Below are 23,112 nucleotides of genomic sequence, written 5' to 3' on the forward strand. Positions count from 1 at the left end.
AGCCGGCCGGCAAGGGTTTGCTTTTAGCCTAGCACGGATACCTGCTTCTGCTTCCTCGCACACTGCTTTCGGCATCCACTCTCCTGGTCTCCGGTATCAGGTGACGCCGAGGACTGGAGGCCTGGTCTCTCCGCAGCAAGCCAAGGTCACAAAGCCTATCCAGTACATCATCGTGCAAGTTGGTTGTTGCATGATATCTGTACTTTATTAGTTCCTGGTGGTTGTATACATGAACACCACCATCTCTGGTGTCCATGTACTGGTTCTAGCTAAAAACCGTAAAGAAAAACATCAAAAATGTAAAGAGCACCATATTGAATCCAAAGTGACCGCTGCGTGCTACTGCCGCAACGCCATCTTGGAACCATTCTACTGGTTCCCTCAAATAGTTTACTTCATTCGTGCATTGGGGAAAAATCTGTAAGAAAACATTAACATTATCACTATTGTGGAGAGTTCTGGGTAAAGACAGACATGATCTTTAGTGAAAGCAATGCCAAGACCAAGACAATTCCAAGAACAAATGCTAATAAATCTGACACAATTCAAGACAGAATGTGAGGATCCAGCCCGGATTTTGGCCATGTGTGTTTGTTTACGTCCTGTGTTCACGTGTATGTTTGTATGACTTCGGTCCGCATCTGTTCCGGTGGGGGACGCCGCTCCCCATCCGGTTTCCTGCAGATAACGTCGCCTCACTTCTTATCGGCGGACGATGTCACCAGCCCGGTTTTGTTTTTTTCTGTGTCCTGCGACATTGCTCCGCATCTGTTCCAGTGAGGGACGCTGCTCCACTTCTGGTTTCCCACGAGGCATGCCGACTCACTTCCTGCCAACGGATGATGTCACAGCCTTGTGTTGTTTTTGTTTTTTTCTTTCTCTGTGCCCTGTGACATCACCCCGCACGTGTCCGATAGGGGAAGTCGCTTCACTTTCTGGTTTCCCGTGGAGGACGCTGACTCACTTCCTGTCTGCTGGGGGTGTTGCAGGCCTGTATTTTGCTCCAGGGACTGTGGGTCTGGCAGCGGTGTGTCAGGGACTGTGCTTGGTCCTTCTGCTCGGCTGTGGAAGTCACTCAGCCCTTCTTCTCGGTTGTGGACGTAAGTAAGGCACTACTAAGATGGTGGCATGGCAGTAACACGCAGCGGCCACGCTGGATTCAATATGGTGCCATTTACATTTGTAAGGTTTTATTTACAGTCTGTAAATACAGTCATACACTTACACACGTCACTTTTAAAGTAAAATGGGGAATCAGACAAGGTTGCTCATTATCAGATATGTTGTACAGTTTATAAATTGAATTATTTTGACACAGACTATGAACTTTCTAAATGGCTTAATTTTACATGGTTTTAATGTTATACATGATGTATCTTCTTATGCAGAAAAATTATGAAATGGATTCAAAATTCAAAACGAATTTAAGAAATATAGAAAGCAGACTGAAAAACCGATTGGCACAAACCAAGCATGCCACTCAGGAAGAGGATAATAATCAGGTAAACTCAACACAGTACAATTACAGCGTTTAGCAGACACCCTTATCCAGAGCAACTTACATTTTTATCTCAATTTTATACACCTGAGCAATTGAGGGTTAAGGGCCTTCCTCAGGGGCCCAGCAGTGGCAGCCTGGTGGACATAGGTTTCGAACTCACAACCTTACGATTGGTAGCCCAACACATTAACCACTAGGCTACTGTTGGAACTCAGAGCCGGTCTCCAAGTCGACACATCACAGGGTGATCTCCACACTTAGACTTTTTGGTTACTAAAGACTGTTTTAGTTAAACTGTAAAATCTATAATTACTACAAAAATACTGAGAAAACTCCTCAGACCTGGATGAGAATGACTTCTTTATTGTGGTCAATCAGCCAACAAATTCTAAGAGAAATTGCCAAATTAAAAGTAACAAATGAAAACCCCCAAAAAGAGCATGTCATGCAAAATCAATCAAGAAAAACAAGAACTCTCACGACGTCCTTGCAAAAATAAAAACCACCCACCTTGACCCGCGGACACGAGCATGCGCCCCGCATGCGCACAGGCCCCCACGCACCCACGCGCACACACACCTTCGCCCCCGAAGAGAGACTGGAGCCTCAGATATCTTCTCAATATATACCCTGGCGCTCCTAGGAGCCCAGGTGCCATATCACCTTATTTACCGGAATCATCTCCTATGTTTTCTAAATACACTGACCCAATTTCCCCTTATTTCCCATTACCTTTCACCCATATGCCCATTTATGGATTTTCCTCCCCTTATTTTTCATGACTTCAGACTAAACACCTGGGCCTTCTTCAGTCTGCACAACAAGTTTATGAGCACCACATGCCCATTTATGGATTTTCCTCCCTTTAGTTCTCAGGGCCTAGTTCTGTGGACCAATGTCTTCTTCATTCTACATAACAAGTTTGTATTTGTTATTACAAATGTGCTCAGACTGACCAGGCCTGCCAGCCCCGAATCTGGTTACTTTTACTAAGTTTATGATTACAATAAACATCTTTGGCCTACAACATCGCCTACATATGTCTTATGACAGCAATTGTAATAGTTTGCAAGGCCTAATACTTTACTTTGGTTATAGTATTGTAAGGAATAATACTTTAATTATTTCTACTAAGATTTTTTACAACACTACCACATCCCTATTGGATCTCCTAGCTTGCCTGGCACCCACTTCTGGCCTAGTTGTGAAAATACTGTCATTACTAGAACCCTTTGTGTGAGACAAATTACAGTGTTCCTCAAAGCATCCTACTTCTCCGTAAAGAAAAAGGAGTACAGAGCTTGGTAGACATTAGAAGTAGAATCGCAATGCTTTATTTATAAACACTGAAAAATCGATGAGTTTGTTTATGATTGTAGCTTATATTTAATGGGCTTAATGACTTAAATATTTCTAACAATTCTGTTTTTATAAAAGAGTGAAGATCCCAAGGCCCTGTCTCACTGTATTGGCTCCTAGAAAAGCCTTTAATGGGAGGAGGACAAATGGACACTAAGGACATTTCTCCGGGCCTCACACAAACTACAAACAAAAAGGTTCACTACACTGAGGAGACTAGTGGACACTGCAGGACCAGACATGAGAGCAGTGGCAGAGGAACTTGGACTGCGGTCACAAAAAAACACAGAAGCCATTTTTTCCATTTTCACTCACTTTACACCTGTGAGCTAATTACAGTTTCAGTATTATGAGTTACCATTGTTCATGTTTGTATAGTATTTTCATGCTGTACACACAAACTTTGAGGAGAAATAATGTTTTCTTCCAGGTTTTTCCCCAGTGTATGAATGAAGACAACAATTTCAAGTCAAGAAGCTTTTATTGTCATTACAACAATATATAACTGTTACAGTGCACAGTGACATGAGACAACGTTTCTCCAGGATCAGGGTGTTACATAACACACAGACATGTAAGTAGTCTTAGCCACATAAAGTGTAACTGTGCAACCTGGTGCAAACAGTGCAGGACAAGACAAACAAGACAGTGCAGGACAAGACAAACAAGACAGTGCATGACAAGACAGACAAGACAGTGAAGGACAAAAGACAGTGTAGACAAAAGGTTACAAGACAATACACAAAATACAAAAAAGACAAAACACAAAAGACAGTAAACAGAAACAGTGCCGACCGACCGGTGTCCATACTGTATATGTAAATACTGTAAGTTCAGACAATTTTGCATCTGATACTCGAATGAACAGTTTCTTAGCAGCAGGTCCCTGAGATAGTGTATAAGATTGGACTGTGTGTGCAAAGAGCAAATAAGTAAAAAAGTGTGCAAAACAGCATGTAAACAGTCTGATGAAACTGTTTGTGGTGTGTATGTGGTGTAGGTCTGTGCAGTCCATACAGATGATGTGTGTGTACTGTATGTTTATTATCATACTAATATTATGAATTCTATAAAAGCTCAAAAAGTCTGTTTGTGCATAAAAAAAGTAATCATGCTTTTTCATTCAATAAAATTCCTTATTACATCTGACTCACAGTTAAATTACACTATTGGCTATGATCCAGTGAATATTAGAATATCGCTGTAGCAGACAGACAGTGACATAAAATCATCCGGATTTTGAACTTTTTCAACTTGCTATAAAACAGTCGGCCAATTTCAAGCCACACAAGATCGATGTGGGAGCAATTAAACTGTGTTCAGAGAGCTTCATAAAGCAATGAGCTTCACTGTCTTGTAGTATACTTGCCTCTTACCCTGAGAGCTGGTTCCACCATCTCTCAGGGTAAGAGGGAAGTATACTACAAGACTCTTCTCTGTTCTGGCAACAAGGTGGTGGAATGAACTTCCCCTAGAGGTCCGGACAGCTGAGTCACTGGATATTTTCAAGCGGCGGTTGAAGACCTACTTATTCAGGAAACACTTCAACTAGCACTTCTTTCCTTATCTTTTGCATTTAAAAAAAAACAAAAAAAAAAAACCTTTGACACTTTTTCATTGTAACTTTGAACAAAAGTTTTAAACTCATGGTATCTTAAGTATGTAACCTAGTGAACCAGCATTAATGTATTCAATGTTAGAGATTTAACCACTTATGTACATCGCTCTGGATAAGGGGTCTGTCACATGCTGTAAATGTAAATGTAAATGTCTCTAATCATCCCTTATCTCCAGTGAACAGAGACTGGCGCTACTTGTCCACAAGACTGAGTGTGATGTGTGTTGGGATTTCAGATTACATTCACCATCATGTTTACATGACTCTGCTCTGGGATGTGATCAAAAAATGAAGGAAAGTTTAATGTACTCACAATAAAATATGTTGATTGTGACAGATTCTGACTTGACTTGGTTGTCATTGGACCAGGGCTTGGATTTGACACCATTCTGTGGCGCATGTGTGTATTAAGACACTTACACTTCATTACTGAACCCTATTATTATTCTAATCTAGGCTCCCGTGGAAATTGGGCTACTGTTGGTCAAAGAAGTAGAGGAGGGAGGAGAGTGCACAGACAGAGAGAGAAGAGGAAAGGTAAGAGTGTAGGACTGAGAATAGGAACTCTGAATGTTGGTACTATGACAGGGAAAGGTAGAGAGCTGGCTGATATGATGGAGAGAAGGGAGGTGGATATACTGTGTGTACAGGAGACCAGGTAGAAGGGTAGCAAGGCTCGTAGTATAGGAGCAGGATTCAAGCTGTTTATTATGGTGTGGATAGTAAGAGAAATGGGGTAGGTGTGGTCCTGAAGGAGGAGTTTGTGAGGAATGTTCCGGAGGTGAAGAGAGAGTCAGACAGAGTGAGGAGTCTGAAGTTAGAGATTGAAAGAGTGATGTTGAATGTTGTTATTGGTTATGCCCTACAGGTAGGTTGTGAGGTAGAGGAGAAAGAGAGATTCTGGAGTGAATTAGATGAGGTGATGGAGAGTATTCCCACGGGTGAGAGAGTGGTGATAGGAGATTTTAATGGACATGTTGGTGAGGGAAACACAGGTGATGAGGAGGTGATGGGCAAGTTTGGAGTTAAGGGAAGGAACCTTGAAGGTCAGATGGTAGTTGACTTTGCTAAGAGGATAGACATGGCTGTGTTTAACACTTATTTTCAGAAGAGGGAGGAACATAGAGTGACTTACAAGAGTGGAGGTAGAAGAACTCAGGTAGAAAACATCCTATGTAGAAGAGGCAATCTGAAAGAGATTAGTGACTGTAAAGTGGTAGTGGGAGAGAGTGTAGCCAGACAGCATAGGATAGTGGTGTGTAGGATGACTCTGATGGTCTGTAAGAGGAAGAGGTCAAAGAAAGAGAAAGAAAACTGGTGGAAGCTGAAAAAGGAGGAATGTTGTGAGGAATTTAGACAGAAGTTGAGGCAGGCTCTGGGTCTTCAGGTAGTGCTGCCAGATGACTGGGAAACTACAGCAGAAGTGATCAGGGAGACAGGGAGAAAGGTGCTGGGTGTGTCATCTGGAAGGAGGAAAGGAGATAAGGAGACTTGGTGGTGGAATGAGGAAGTTCAGGATGGTATCCAGAGGAAGGAGACAAGAAGAAGTGGGATATGGACAGGACTGAAGAGAATAGACAGAAATACAAGGAGTTACAGTGCACAGTGAAGAGGGAGGTGTCTAAGGCAAGGCAAGGCAGAAGGGATATGACGAGTTGTACACTAGGTTATACACTAGAGAAGGAGAGAAGGACTTGTACACGTTAGCTAGGCAGAGGGATCGAGATGGGACGGATGCGCAGCAAGTTAGAATTATTAAGGATAGAGATGGAAGGGTGCTCACAAGTGAGGAGAGTGTACAGAGGGAGATGGAAGGAATACTTTGAGGAGCTGATGAATGAGGAAAATGAGAGGGGAAAAAGAGAAGAAGGAGTGAACTCTGTGGAACAGGAAGTAGATAAGATTACAAAGGATGAAGTTTTACACCAATTCAACACTTTGACTGTATATTTGTAATCTCACCCCCATTGTCACCCATATGAGGATGGGTCCCCTTTGAGTCCGGTTCCTCTCAAGGTTTCTTCTTTACCAATTTAAGGGAGTTTTTCCTTGCCACTGCTGCCTGAGTCACCTCAGACTTGCTCATTGGGGATAAACATACACACTGTGAACTATATTTGTGTATATATATATATATACGTATATATATATATATATATATATATATATATATATATATATATAATTATATATATATATATATATGTATATATATATACACACACACACACACACACACACACACACACATTTCTGTATATATTTAAGAAAAAAATTGATACATAACTAAAAAATTAATATATATATATATAAATATATATATATATATATATATATATATATATATATATATATATATATATATAAAAAAACTTAAATATATACATGTATTCGTGCATTTATATATACGGAGATCACACACACATATCATGTAAACGCTGACTTTTCTTTTGTACATGAGTAATTGAGATTAATCATTGCAGTCCTCTTGATAGTTTGGATGGTGTGAGCAATTTGCTAGTTTCTGATATTAGCTAGATGGCTTCACGGTGGCTTAGTGGTTATCACGTTCACCTCACACCTCCAGGGTTGGGGGTTCGATTCCCGCCTCCACCTTGTGTGTGTGGAGTTTGCATGTTCTCCCCGTGCCTCGGGGGTTTCCTCCGGGTACTCCGGTTTCCTCCCCCCGGTCCAAAGACATGCATGGTAGGTTGATTGGCATCTCTGGAAAATTGTCCGTAGTGTGTGTGTGAGTGTGAGTGAATGAGAGTGTGTGTGTGCCCTGTGATGGGTTGGCACTCCGTCCAGGGTGTATCCTGCCTTGATGCCTGATGACGCCTGAGATAGGCACAGGCTCCCCGTGACCCGAGAAGTTCGGATAAGCGGTAGAAAATGAGTGAGTGAGAGAGTGATATTAGCCAAGAGGATATGAACCATGCTCATGAGGCTCTTGGGCTTTATATTAAAGCAGTGATATTGAAAGATGAGATTATTTTCATGGGTTTATACTTTCTCTGTGTCAGTGATGACCAAACTGTATGCAGTCGGCAAATTTGGACATTTTACAGTGCAGAAGCTGGTTTGAGAATGTGATGTGAAAATGTCACTGACTTTTATGTAGATTGTTTATTTCCCTACAGGATCTTGTTGACAGCAATGACATTGTGAATCTCTTAACAACACCTATAAGGAAAGCTCTTTGTAACGAGCTAGTGGCTGGAACATTATTCTGAAGGCCTTCTTTAATGTTCTGACTTGCCTCAGTTCAAAGTTAATACTGTTTACACACAATTTTGAAAACAGAGTTCTTTTTGTCAAAATATAATCACAATTATCCAAACACCACAATCAATTAGCAAAATTCCTAGATTGTTTGCAAAATGACACACTTCAGTCAAAACATACACACATATTTGTGAAAATGCTATTTGTTTTCATTTAACCAACACAGTCATCAATGATCATACACTATTGCAGCCAGTTTCACACTGCTGTGATAAATAAAAAACACATTTGTAAAAAAAAAAAAAATAGATTTTTGGCCAGACATTCTTACTGTATGTAAGAGATAATTTAGTTGACAAAAAATAGTGAGAAACTCACAACATTATTCATGATTTGTTTTGAGATATAAGGAGAATGTAGACAAATACTGTAAGCCTACTGTAAGCCTGTATAACCTTACCAAGCACTCCACAACACTTGGACTCAGCCCGGACTTTTGGCCACGTGCCTTTTTGTTTATCTTCCTCATCACGTGTCTGCCCCGCCTTCTTCTGCCCCTCCCTGTCTTCACACCTGATCCTTATTGTGTCATCGTGTCTTTTTATATTTAAGTGGGCCGCGTTGCCGAGTGCAGCGCGGAATCATTAGTTACGTTTACCCCTCGTCATGTCTAGTCTTTGTTAAGTGTCTTCATTTGTATTGCTTTTGTTATCGTCTTTATGTCGTTGTCTTTATCATTTATTAAACCCCTTTCATTTGAAGCTATCCTGCTTACGGGTCTGTCTCCCGCTTCCGGTTGTGACACACTTGATGCTGCAGACTGAATATTTCAAGTATTTATTTCAATACTTACAGTATTTCTTACCATAATCAGTTACAGTAATCAACCAACAATGATATCAATTACTGTAAACAAATAAAATCTATAGACAAATAAAAATTACTGCATGAATTACAGTACATACACATTGACTCTGAAGAAAAGTAAAGTAAAAGTAAACAGAAATGAAAGAAAACTACTGTAAAAGCAACAAGAATACTGTAACTATCCTTCTCTCCGTCTGGCTGGATCAGGCTATAAGATTTCATCCACATCACCGTTGGAAAAATCCGTTGGCAAGGCACCGTTGGAAAAATCGCCTTGTGCGACTAATCCACCCCTGCACTGAAGCTGCTTCAATAAGATCACATGCCTGTTCCATGGCCTGAATGAGGGGCAAACGGTCATAAGGCCGCAGGTCATATACCTTCCACCGCCAACCTGAAAAAAATTCTTCTATAGGATTCAGGAAGGGGGAGTATGGGGGAATGAACCTGTGCCTATCTCTTTCTGGGCATGAAGCCATACTGCTGCTCACAAATTTCCACCATATGCCTTCTGCCTTGCCTTAGACACCTCCCTCTTCACTCTGCACTGTAACTCCTTGTGTTCCTGTCTATTCTCCTGTCCATATCCCAGTTCTTCTTGGCTAATCTCTTCCTCTGGATACTCTCCAGAACTTCCTCTTTCCACCACCAAGTCTCCTTACCTCCTTTTCTCCTTCCAGATGACACACCCAGCACATTTCTCCCTGTCTCCCTGATCACTTCTGCTGTAGTTTCCCAGTCATCTAGCAGCACCACCTGACCACCCAGAGCCTGCCTCAACTTCTGCCTAAATTCCTCACAACATTCCTCCTTTTTCAGCTTCCACCAGTTTTCTTTCTCTTTCTTTGACCTCTTCCTCTTACAGACCATCAGAGTCATCCTACACACCACCATCCTATGCTGTCTGGCTACACTCTCTCCCACTACCACTTTACAGTCACTAATCTCTTTCAGATTGCCTCTTCTACATAGGATGTAGTCTACCTGTGTTCTCCTACCTCCACTCTTGTAAGTCACTCTATGTTCCTCCCTCTTCTGAAAATAAGTGTTAACCACAGCCATGTCCATCCTCTTAGCAAAGTCCACTACCATCTGTCCTTCAAGGTTCCTTTCCTTAACTCCAAACTTGCCCACCACCTCCTCATCACCTGTGTTCCCCTCACCAACATGTCCATTAAAATCTGCTCCTATCACCACTCTCTCACCCGTGGGAATACTCTCCATCACCTCATCTAATTCACTCCAGAATCTCTCTTTCTCCTCTAACTCACAACCTACCTGTAGGGCATAACCACTAACAACATTCAACATCACCTCTTCAATCTCTAACTTCAGACACATCACCCTGTCTGACACACTCTTCACCTCCAGAACATTCCTCACAAACTCCTCCTTCAGGACCACAGCTACCCCATTTCTCTTACTATCCACACCATAATAAACAGCTTGAATCCTGCTCCTATACTACGAGCCTTGCTACCCTTCCACCTGGTCTCCTGTACACACAGTATATCCACCTCCCTTCTCTCCATCATATCAGCCAGCTCTCTACCTTTCCCTGTCATAGTACCAACATTCAGAGTTCCTATTCTCAGTCCTACACTCTTACCTTTCCTCTACTCTCTCTGTCTGTGCACTCTCCTCCCTCCTCTACTTCTTTGACCAACAGTAGCCCAATTTCCACGGGAGCCTAGATTAGAATAATAATAGGGTTCAGTAATGAAGTGTAAGTGTCTTAATACACACATGCGCCACAGAATGGTGTCAAATCCAAACCCTGGTACAATGACAACCAAGTCAAGTCAGAATCTGTCACAATCAACATATTTTATTGTGAGTACATTAATCTTTCCTTCATTTTTTGATCACATCCCAGAGCAGAGTCGTGTAAACATGATGGTGAATGTAAACTGAAATCCCAACACACATCACACTCAGTCTTGTGGACAAGTAGCGCCAGTCTCTGTTCCTGTTAATGTATTTCACTGGAGACGATTAGAGACAGTGAAGCTCACTGCTTTATGAAGCTCTCTGAACACAGTTTAATTGCTCCCACATCGATCTTGTGTGGCTTGAACATCAAATTGGCCGAATTTAACTGTGAGTCAGATGTAATAAGGAATTTTATTGAATGAAAAAGCATGATTACTTTTTTATGCACAAACAGACTTTTTGAGGTTTTATAGAATTCATATTAGTATGATAATAAACATACAGTACACACACATCATCTGTATGGACTGCACAGATCTACACCACATACACACACTTCTAATATACATCTATCAACTTGTTTACATGCTGCTTACATTCATCAGACTGTTTACATGCTGTTTTGTACACTTTTTTTTACTTATTTGCTCTTTGCACACACTGTCTAACATTTCAGTCATTTTGCTCATACTGTACAATATTTCAGTTGTTTCTGTTTTTTGCACAATCTTAAACACTGTCTCAGGGACCTGCTGATAAGAAACTGTGTTCATTCGAGTATTACTGCACGCAATATTGTCTGAACTTACAGTAATTACATACAGTATGGACACTGGTCGGTCGGCGCTGTTTCTGTTTACTGTCTTTTGTGTTTTGTCTTTTTTGTATTTTGTGTATTGTCTTGTAACCTTTTGTCCTGCACTGTCTTGTTTGTCTTGTCCTGCACTGTTTGCACCAGGTTGCACAGTTGCACTTTATGTGGCTAAGACTACTTACATGTCTGTGTGTTATGGAACACCCTGATCCTGGAGAAACGTTGTCTCATGTCACTGTGCACTGTAACAGTTACATATGGTTGTAATGACAATAAAAGCTTCTTGACTTGAAATTGTTGGCTTCATTCATACACTGGGGAAAAACCTGGAAGAAAACATTATTTCTCCTCAAAGTTTGTGTGTACAGCATGAAAATACAATACAAACATGAACAATGGTAACTCATAATACTGTAACTGTAATTAGCTCACAGGTGTAAAGTGAGTGAAAATGGAAAAAATGGCTTCTGTGTTTTCTTGTGACCGCAGTCCAAGTTCCTCTGCCACTGCTCTCTTGTCTGGTCCTGCAGTGTCCACTAGTCTCCTCAGTGTAGTGAACCTTTTTGTTTGTAGTTTGTGTGAGGCCCGGAGAAATGTCCTTAGTGTCCATTTGTCCTCCTCCCATTAAAGGCTTTTCTAGGAGCCAATACAGTGAGACAGGGCCTTGGGATCTGCACTCTTTTATAAAGATAGAATTGTTAGAAATATTTAAGTCATTAGGCCCATTAAATATAAGCTACAATCATAAACAAACTCATCGATTTTTCAGTGTTTATAAATAAAGCATTGCGATTCTACTTCTAATGTCTACCAAGCTCTGTACTCCTTTTTCTTTACGGAGAAGTAGGATGCTTTGAGGAACACTGTAATTTGTCTCACACAAAGGGTTCTAGTAATGACAGTATTTTCACAACTAGGCCAGAAGGGGGTGCCAGGCAAGCTAGGAGATCCAATAGGGATGTGGTAGCCTAGTGGTTAAGGTGTTGGGCTACCAATCGGAAGGTTGTGAGTTCGATTCTTATGTCCACCAGGCTGCCACTACTGGGCCCCTGAACAAGGCCCTTAACCCTCAATTGCTCAGGTGTATAAAATTGAGATAAAAATGTAAGTTGCTCTGGATAAGGGCATCTTCTAAATGCTGTAAATGTACTGTGTTGAGGTTACCTGATTATTATCCTCTTCCTGAGTGGCATGCTTGGTTTGCGCCAATTGGTTTTTCAGTCTGCTTTCTATTTTTCTTAAATTCGTTTTGAATTTTGAATCCATTTCATAATTTTTCTGCATAAGAAGATACATCATGTATAACATTAAAACCATGTAAAATTAAGCCATTTAGAAAGTTCATAGTCTGTGTCAAAACAATTCAATGTATAAACTGTACAACACATCTGATAATGAGCAACCTTGTCTGATTCCCCATTTTATTTTAAAAGTGACATGTGTAAGTGTATGACTGTATTTACAGACTGTAAATAAAACCTTACAAATGTAAATGGCACCATTATGAATCCGGCGTGGCCGCTGAGTGTTACTGCCATGCCACCATCTAAGTAGCCACCATCTACGTCCACAGCCGAGAAGAAGGGCTGAGTGACTTCCACAGCCGAGCAGAAGGGCCAAGCACAATCCCTGACACACCGCGGCCAGACCCACAGTCCCTGGAGCAAAATACAGGCCTGCAACACCCCCAGCAGACAGGAAGTGAGTCAGCGTCCTCCACGGGAAACCAGAAAGTGAAGCGACTTCCCCTATCGGACACGTGCGGGGTGATGTCACAGGGCACAGAGAAAGAAAAAAACAAAAACAACACCAGGCTGTGACATCATCCGCTGGCAGGAAGTGAGTCGGCGTGCCCCATGGGAAACCAGAAGTGGAGCAGCGTCCCTCACTGGAACAGATGCGGAGCAATGTCGCAGGACACAGAAAAAAACCGGGCTGGTGACATCGACCCCCCCCCCTCCCCCCCCCCCGGGAACAATCGCGGACCAATGTCACACAAACATACATGTGAACACAGGATGTAAACAAACACACATGGCTAAAATACAGGCTGGATCCTCACATTCTATCTTGAATTGTGTCAGATTTATTAGCATTTGTTCTTGGAATTGTCTTGGTCTTGGCATTGCTTTCATTAAAGATGATGTGTGTCTTTACCCAGAACTCTCCAAAATAGTGATAATGTTAATGCTTTCTTACAGATTTTTCCCCAATGCACGAATGAAGGGGAAACCAGTATAATGGTTCCAAGATGGTGTTGCGGCAGTAGCACGCAGCGGTCACTTCGCATTCAATATGGTGCTATTTACATTTTTTATGTTTTTCTTTACGGTTTTTAGCCCAACTACAACCAGTACATGGACACCAGAGATGGTGGTGTTCATGTATACAACCACCAGGAACTAATAAAGTACAGAAATCATGCAACAACCAACCTGCACGATGATGTACTGGATAGGCTTTGTGACCTTGGCTTGCTGTGGAGAGACCAGGCCTCCAGTCCTCGGCGTCACCTGATACCGGAGACCAGAAGAGGGGACGCCGAAAGCAGTGTGCGAGGAAGCAGAAGCGCGGTAAGCAGGTATCCTATTTATTAACTGTGACTGTTGGAAATTTTTGGAGAGCCACCCTCCAAGTGGACATATGCCAGGGGTGCATTACAGCCAAATTAATAGTCAATAATAGATAATAGTCAATAATAGTCTTTCACACTTAATACTAAAATAGCTATACTTAACACTAATTTTATAATACTTAATTATTAATACTTAATACTTTCTAATACTAATTAATTAATCACACTTTAAACTTTGTACTTAATACTATTTGAATTTGAATAATAAGAAAACTTTCCAGACCTGGATGAGAATGAGCAAAACTCTTTATTGGTGCTGATCAGCCACTGCTTCCATTGAGCTCAAGGAGGAAAAAACTTCTAAGTTGAAAGTATCAAAGAAAAACCCAAACAGCGCATCCCCATACCACCCAAAAAGTTCCCCCACAAAAAAGCAAGCAAGCAGGAGCAAGAGCGCCCCCTCCAAAGGAATCTCCTCAATATATACCCTGGCACCTCTAGATGCGTCTATACCTTCTTACGTCAATCCACCTGACCCGTCTGACTTTTCTCCTGACACTACAGAATTACAGAATTGCCCATGGCCCCCCTGCCTCATTTCCCCGAAAAATAAGTCTGCCCTTTTACCGAAAATTAAGTCTGTTCCGTTGTTGTTCCCGCCGAACTTCTGCATTATTATCAAAAATATGCTGCGTTGACAAAACTGTTGTTAAAATGTGCTCCAGAGAACTTCTTGTACTCTTCCCTGTCATGTATCACACAGAAGACATGTCTCGTGGACCAATCTCCCAATCTCCCTTTATACAAGTACAATGAGTGAGTTTTCCTCTATCCATATATACATACATACACACAGACACACACACACACACACACACACACACATATATATATATACATATATATATATACACACATACATACATATATATACATATACATATATACACATACACATATATATACACACACATACACACAAGATGATTGCCTGTATTGTATACCTATACTACATGATTACCTGTATGATTACTATGATTACCTGTATTGTACGCCTATACTATGTGTATGTTGTGTATGATTTCCCTGACAATCACATATAAATCATTTGCTCTACACTGGATTAATCACATCTCTACATATAACATAAACATATAAACTGATCAGATCAGTGATGATACTCAATCCCCAATCACCTACCATCACCTATGATATAGGAGTTCTGATTTAGTCTGATTATGACATATGACGTTTTATGATCATATTTTAGGATACGATTTTCTTGATTACAGTAGCATCAGGTTCCAAATCAACTGGATTATATATTAGCGGTATTCGACTTACAATTAGATTTTTTATCTGGTTAGTAAAAGTACTGCATTATTACTTAAGCCAAACTTTTGCATTTTATAATGTTGTTTTGCATATATGTGGAGATCTGTTTATGCTGACTCCTTAAGTTTGCTAGACTTATGATCTCAGTCTGTCTTGTTTGTCCAGACTGGGCCTGCACATGCATAGTATTTTAAGCCTAAGTTCCTCTGTTCTCGCCTAAAGGACAGGTTCCCTTTTTCTTGTTTTTCTCAGATTCTCAGAGTTCTGAGTACTGAGTTTTATAACTTCAATAAACCCAATAAACCACCTTATTTCTGTTAACACTTGTCTCAAGGCATCTAACACTATATATATATATATACATATATTATATTATAATCATATAACTCATATAGCTCAACACTATTACAATATCTCGCCTTCCCCCATATGTCCTAAAACATCAGTTGTAATAGTTCATATAATAAGAGCACATATCAAGATTTTTTCCAACATACTCCCTCCTGTGAGGCTGTAAAGCCTCATAAACAAAAACAGAAAACAAAAACACACATACATAAAAACAGAAAACAAAAAACACATATACATACTCCCTCCTCCTTCTTTTAAAGGCTCATTCTCAAAAGGTGATCCAGGAGTGAGCGAAAAACCCTCAGAGCCCAATTTGAGGGAAAATTCTCACTCTGCCCGAATATTGCGCGACAGTGAAAACAGTGTCACCAGGGTCACCATAATACACATAAAACCATACAACAAACACATAAGAAATAGAGTCCATGTAGAATCAGAGTCCTAGGTTAGTTACGGCCACCACCAATAGTGGTTACGATGCCTTGAGTACATCCCCCTTGGCAAGGGAGCCCTTATTTTTCTTTTGGTCTGCAACGCCAAACATTCGAGTACGTGTGGGCATAGGACGTCCCTGACAAGGCAAATACTGCGTCTGAATCATGGTTTCACGGGCGGTCGGTCAGCCGCCAGTCTGGAGGTGGGGACAAGTTCGCTAAGACCTTCCGTGATCCAACAGTAAATGATGTCCTCAGTGTATAGCCACAAAATAAAAGAGTACAGTATTGACAAATAGTCTTCTACTGCACGTAGTGGGAAATGAGAAATGCATGTCTTGTTCTGTGGCGCAGCGTACTGGGTACGAGGTGCCCTCTTCCACGTAGAATCTATACGCCAGGCCCTCAGAGCTGCGATCAAGGCAGGCACATGTGCGGCGCCTTTGAGCCGAATGGAAGCGTTGGACAGGATAGGTCTCCATGGATCTGCACACAACACTTATACATACGAACATGGGAGACATAGACAAACAGGGACAGTAGACACAGAACATATGACACTATTTTTTTCAATTTACAATCTTATAGCCCCTTTATAGTCAATGGGTCGGAAACTGACTTTTGAAAAGTGCCTGTTTAATCGAACGAGTACCCAACAAAGTAATTTGTGTTGTTTTGTATTTTCCTTTGCATGCTAGCATGGGCAAGTAGACCTAGGGCGTACTTCATGTGTACTTCTATAGCTGGTTGGGCTGTTTAATTGGTACCTCTTGTTAATATGGGAATTAATAATATATAATAATCAAATCTTAATAATCAATAGTGGTAGACTCTGTGCTTGTACTATGTTTTTTGCTGAGACCCACTTCTAACAGCATCAGAAGGCACCTGGGCATTACAGGTACCATTGTCGAGATATTGTGGAATAGTGGTATGGATCTCTACTGTAAGAAAGCCTATTGTGATTGCTGGATTCAATATCAATACACATGCTATAAAAAGATCTGGGCAGTTAGTCTATCTGCCTCCTTTTGTGTTATCAGTTTTATTGGATTTATCTATCGGTTTATCTACTTTGCCCTTGTTACGGGGCAAGGCTACCTGCACCACGGCTTGCAGGTGCACTTTTACAATTTTAGTTTTAAAATAAGGCATCAAGTGTCTCAAAGTCTTCTGGCGGGTGGATGTCGACAGCTCCTTGTCTGGTCTTTGACGTTGAGGGCTCCTCCCCAGTGTTTGCTACTGCTGTCGCACGACAACTGTAATTAAGGTGATACCAATATTCTTTACCTTCAACCTTGACTGCTATGGGAGTAGCTAACACCACATTAAAAGGTCTTTTTCTCCTTGGTTCTCTCCAATGTTTTCTCTTGAATGTTCTGATGTACACGTAGTCTCCCATTATTACCTGGTTATGTGGCTCTCCTACTGGGGGAACGGAACACCTGTGGATATAAGAATCTGTGGACATGGGTTAAACGTTTTCCATAACTTGACATTTCGCCTTCCACTTGTTCCAGCAACGGGGCCTTATAGGGTCTTCACGTAAATGCTACAGGCATTGGCCTGCCTGTCACTATCTCACGCGGTGTCAAGTACGTTGTACGGTTTGTCTGTGAGCGCATGTTCATCAGTGCTAATGATAAAGCCTGTATCCGATTTAGGCTTGTGCTGGCACATATTTTTGCAATTTTTCTTTCAACAAACCTTTTGCTCTCTCTACTCTTCCTTGAGAACTTGGGTAATAAACACATCCCATTTTGTGTTTGATGCACAATGCTTGTGCAAGTGACTTGATTACTTTATTTACACAACAAGGTCTGTTGTCTGACCTCAACAGAGCTGGAATGCTAGATCTAGGGATTACTTTTCTACACAAAAACTTAGCTAATGTCTTAGCATCATTTCTTGCCCATGGTACTGCCTCAACTCATCCTCAACCTATACTTCACTATGGCTAATTTCTTAACCAGTTGTATAGCTGCTAATAGTTCTGATATGGCTAGTCCATGTGTAATAGTTGAGCTATCTGCTCTCTGGAAACCTCGCTGTGCCCAAAATGACCATGATGCTATCCATTTGTAGATTTTCTCGATCTCTGATTAGTACTTGGTTAAATATTGATGGGTTTCACAGTATCCTTGTTCATGATATGTGAATGCAAACAAGTGCTGAGAGTCAGGGTGCACTGGAACACTAAAAGCTGCAGAACACAGATTACAATTTCTGTATACCATTTTGTCCCTTCTGGAATGTTTGATAACAAAGTGTGTGGATCTGGGACCACTGGGGTCTCTGCCACCACTATTTGATTGACTGGTCTTAAATCATGTACCAATCTCCATTTATCTGAATTTGGCTTTCTGATCGGAATAATCAGAGTGTTGCACTGACTTTTTGTGGGGATTAAAACTACTGAATGGTGCATTAGGTCTAACCTGTATTTTCACTAATCTTGCTGACTTAAGTAGTCCTACCTCTTAGTGCTTCTTCTACTTCTTTCTCTGTTAAGTTTTCTTCATCTGCCACCAGGGGCATCTGTACCTCTGCTTCTACTCTTACATGTATTCTTGTTTGCTGATTTACTAACATGGTTGCTGCTACTACTTGCTCTGTTCCTATATAAGCTATCTTTAAGACTTTCCTATCTTCTGACATATGTACTCTGGGATTTTTATTTATTTATTTATTTATTTATTTATTTATTTATTTATTTATACTCCATTTCACTAACTTGTCTGCCTCATTCATCATAGGCCCTAAATCTTTGAATTCAAAACCTTGCCCGATCATCAGGGAGATGTGGGAGACTGCATCGCCGACTTGATACCATCCTTGAATCTCTTCTGGGAGTATGGCATATGCAGCCACTCCTGGCTGGCCAATTATTATACTGTCCATGTTGATATCATATTGTTTTCCTTCTAGTCGTTCCACCCATAGTGATGCATACTCTTCATCTTTTCCCCCTACATCATATTTCAGGGTACAAAGCCATGGTCCTCTAGCTTCATAGCAATCTGGCCTTAACCACGGTTTCCATTCAGAGTATTCTTGCCATATTTTTGATGTATCCTTGCCTTTGATCTCCATTCAAAACACTTTGTCCAGATCTATTATTTCCTCTTTTTGGCTTACTACTAAGTATCGTTGGGCTAACATCTCTAGGAGTGTTATCCATATTCCCGTTGGTCCACAGTGTATTTCAGCTCCTAATTTGCAGAGCACATCTCTTCCGAGAAGATTGGCTGGTGTGTCGGGGGAAATATAATAAAGGTGCCTGCCCTGTTGCCTGCACTCCTTCTGCAGTAATCCATTGAGGCTTGGTAAATTATAGTGTCTGAGTTTTTCCTGGGAAACCCACTGTCTTTATTTGCTCTACGTGTGAGGGGAAGCTTTGAGCCTTCTTTGCCAATGTTCGTAAATGTGGCTCCTGTGTCAATCAGGAATGGGGCCTGTACTTCATTTCCAATTCCCACCATAATTGTTGGTTCTTGTGCAGGATGCAATGGGGTGGTACACTGCACCAGCTCCCCCTCTGGCTTCTCTAGGCCTCTTCACATTCCACCGGAGCTGGCCCCAGCCCATCCATTGGCCTGCTCAATTTCCAGCACCTTGTGTTATCATAGGCGCTTGCTGTATTCCTGGCTGCATTCCTTGTTGAAGCATTGGGGCTGGCATGGGTTGTTTTCCTTGATTTCCTTGATTATCCATGGCTCCGCCTGGCGTCCCATATGGCAAGTAGGGACAATCTTGTTTTAAGTGTTTTAAGTAATCGTTAGGGCAATTCCATTAACTTCCTCCTTGTCCTCCTGTTCCCCGACCTCTGCCTGGGCCCCAGCCACGCTATTGAGAAGCATATTGATGTCACGGTGTGACACGGTGAGACAAAGGTGAGTGAGGATCCAAATGCAGTTTAAGGTTTTAATAAACAAAACACAAACAAACAGTAGGCAGGCAAAACAGATCGGGACACTGAACAGGAACAGAGAACGACACAGACCAAATACAAACACAAACACAAACAACGAGCAACAACCGGGAAGTGAACAGACAGAGTAAATATAGTGGACAGGAGCCAATAACAAAGCAGAGACGATTAGAGACAAAGACAAGACACCTGGGGAAGAGATGGAATGTAATTAGTGTCCATGGTGAGCAATGAGTGGGCGGAGCAAAACAATTAACATCAGGGAGAGACGGCAGACAGAAACAAGGGGAAAACACAGACAGACATATTACAGAGCCCCCCCCTACGAGCGGCTTCCAGACGCTCCCAAGTCCACAAAACCCAGTTCAGGCGGGTGGAGCGAGGGCGCTACCAGGGTGGGAGGGCGGGTCGGGTTCGTGTAGTGGTGGCGCCCGCTGAGCAGGAGGCCGGGGTGGCGCCAGCCGAGCCGGAGGCCAGGGCGGCGCCGGCAGAGCAGGAGGCCAGGGCGGCGCGGGCAGAGCAGGAGGCCAGGGCGGCGCCGGCAGAGCAGGAGGCCAGGGCGGCGCGGGCAGAGCAGGAGGCCAGGGTGGTGCCGGAGGAGGAGCCAGAGACCAGAGCAGGACCAGAGACCAGGGTGGTGCTGAAGGCGGAGCCAGAGACCAGAGCAGGACCGGCGACCAGGGTGGTGCTGGAGGCGGAGCCAGAGACCAGAGCGGGACCGGAGACCAGGGTGGCGCTGGAGGTGGAGCCGGAGACCAGAGCAGGACCAGAGACCAGGGTGGTGCTGGAGGCGGAGCCGGAGGCCAGAGCAGGACCGGAGACCAGGGTGGTGTTGGAGGCGGAGCCAGAGACCAGAACGGAGTTGGCAGCCAGGGTGGTGCTTTGGGCCTATGAACAGGGACAGGAGGTAGAAGGGCTGGCAAGTCCAGCGAAGCAAAACACAGGAAAACAGAAACATGCATAGGTTCAGGCCAGGCAGAGAGTTCAGGTAGTTTGGGTGTCATGATGTCGACCGCGTTCTCTGACTCAGTCATTTCGGTCGACCCGGCTGAGTCGGCTGGTTCCGTCAGCTCGGCCGGTTCTTTCGACCCGGTCGGTTCCGTCGACCCGGTCGGTTCGGCAGGTTCCGTCGACCCGGTCGGTTCCGTCGACCCGGTCGGTTCCGTCGACCCGGTCGGTTCGGCAGGTTCCGTCGACCCGGTCGGTTCCGTCGACCCGGTCGGTTCGGCAGGTTCCGTCGACCCGGTCGGTTCCGTCGACCCGATCGGTTCGGCAGGTTCCTTCGACCCGGTCGTTCCGGCAGGTTCCATCGACCCGGTCGGTTCCGTCGACCCGGTCGGTTCGGCAGGTTCCATCGACCCGGTCGGTTCGGCAGGTTCCTTCGACCCGGTCGGTTCGGCAGGTTCCTTCGACCCGGTCGGTTCGGCAGGTTCCATCAACCCGGTCTGTTCCGTCGACCCGGTCGGTTCGGCAGGTTCCGTCGACCCGGTCGGTTCCGTCGACCCGTTCGGTTCGGTAGGTTCCGTCGACCCGGTCGGTTCCGTCGACCCGGTCGGTTCGGCAGGTTCCGTCGACCCGGTCGGTTCGGCAGGTTCCGTCGACCCGGTCGGTTCGGCAGGTTCTATCGACCCGGTCGGTTCCGTCGACCCGGTCGGTTCGGCAGGTTCCATCGACCCGGTCGGTTCCGGCGACCCGGCTGGTTCCGGCGACCCGGCTGGTCCAGCTGGCGGCTTAGGGATGCCGGCCGCCCGAGCCGACCTCATCGGGGTATCCGCCAGTTTGGAGACCAGCCGGTCAGCACGGACCTAAGCCGAGCTCGCCGGTACGGTAGCCATGGGAACTGGCTCAATCACTGGTGTGCACGGGACTGGTCTGGGCGGAGGCACTGTGGAGCATTCGGGCGTCCGTGGCTGATTCCACTCTGTGGCCCACGGACCCCGATGCTTGCTGCCCCCCCCCAAAAATACTTACGGCCGGCTTCCGTCTCTACACTGCTCACACTCAGTGCGGACCCGTCCAGGAGCAACGCCAAGTTGACGAACTCTGAGAATGTTTTTATCTCTCGAGTAGACGGCATCAGATACCGCAGGATGTCCTTTAGTCCATGCTTAAAGATATCCTTGAGCGCCTTCTCGTCAAAATTGACCTCGTTGCACAGGTCCAAGAATACCTCCGTGTATTCCTCAACTGGGGCGTCCTCCTGACGTAGACAAAACAGGATTTCTGCTGGATCCATGTGGTTGGTCGTTCTGTCACGGTGTGACACGGTGAGACAAAGGCGAGTGAGGATCCAAATGCAGTTTAAGGTTTTAATAAACAAAACACAAACAAACAGTAGGCAGGCAAAACAGATCGGGACACTGAACAGGAACAGAGAACGACACAGACCAAATACAAACACAAACACAAACAACGACCAACAACTGGGAAGTGAACAGACAGTAAATATAGTGGACAGGAGTCAATAACAAAGCAGAGACGATTAGAGACAAAGACAAGACACCTGGGGAAGAGATGGAATGTAATTAGTGTCCATGGTGAGCAATGAGTGGGCGGAGCAAAACAATTAACATCAGGGAGAGACGGCAGACAGAAACAAGGGGAAAACACAGACAGACACATTACAATTGAAAGTTCATGGGTATCATTGATTCATTGGATATCCCATTGGATATGGCATCCCTCCACTTGGGGGCGGTGCCTGCCCTGCAGCTGGTGCAACCATAACTGCTGCTTGTTTCGTGGTGTTTCCTTTTTGTCTACTTTTCCCTTCTTCTCTTGTCTCTCTTATTTATTTCTCACCAGCTCCCCAGCTGGGTTTTATGTAGTTGCACTGGCAGATCTTCTGCATTTTTCTTTGCTTCCCATTTCCTTTTCCTGTGTAGCTCTGTGTGATGTATTTCGTTGGCTTTGAACATGGCCCATGGCATAGTGTTCAGGCCCACTACTGTATCCAGCTGATCCTGTACTTCCACTGGGAGTGCCTGTTTTAACATGAGTTTGAACAGTGTCATGCTTGCCGATGTCTCATCCCAGGGTGCTCCCATTTCTTCTTTCCATGAGTCCTGAAGTTTCAATATGAATTGAGCAATTCCTTCTTCCTCCTCAAGTTTCATCTTTTCCACCTTTCCTGGATCAGCTCTAGTTGGGTACATATCTCTTAGCACATTCCATAGGATATTCCTGTATGGACCGTCTCCCGTTGGATCGTCTGCCATTCAAGTGCATTATTGGGTATTTCCATCATTTTAGCTTTTCCTACGGTCTGACATAAGATTGCCTTCAGATCGAGTATGGTCAAGTGTTGTCCGTTTGTTTGTTCTTCAAATCTGGTGATCCACCTTTGTGCCTCCTCACACACATTTGGCAACCTTTGTATTAATCCAGTT

At 43.5% G+C, this 23,112-nt stretch overlaps 1 protein-coding gene and 1 long non-coding RNA gene across 4 annotated transcripts in view; both read right to left on the reverse strand.

The window, feature by feature from the left end:
- Positions 1–23,112, reverse strand: part of LOC113647555 (NACHT, LRR and PYD domains-containing protein 3-like) — a 291,375-nt gene that overhangs the window by 206,229 nt on the left and 62,034 nt on the right. The gene's annotated exons all lie outside the window — the stretch shown is intronic.
- LOC125139006 lies at positions 11,265–14,493 on the reverse strand. Of its 3 annotated transcripts, XR_007138107.1 has the most exons (5): positions 13,956–14,493; positions 13,533–13,700; positions 12,582–12,845; positions 12,262–12,375; positions 11,265–11,775 (listed from the first exon to the last, which is right to left on the reverse strand). It is a non-coding gene; the product is annotated as an uncharacterized LOC125139006 (long non-coding RNA). The 3 variants fall into 3 exon arrangements; XR_007138108.1 differs by lacking the exon at positions 12,582–12,845 and having other exon boundaries at positions 13,533–13,610; XR_007138106.1 differs by lacking the exon at positions 12,582–12,845.

Source organism: Tachysurus fulvidraco, chromosome 16 (assembly GCF_022655615.1).
Source record: "Tachysurus fulvidraco isolate hzauxx_2018 chromosome 16, HZAU_PFXX_2.0, whole genome shotgun sequence".
In the NCBI taxonomy this organism is placed as follows: Eukaryota; Metazoa; Chordata; class Actinopteri; order Siluriformes; family Bagridae; genus Tachysurus; species Tachysurus fulvidraco.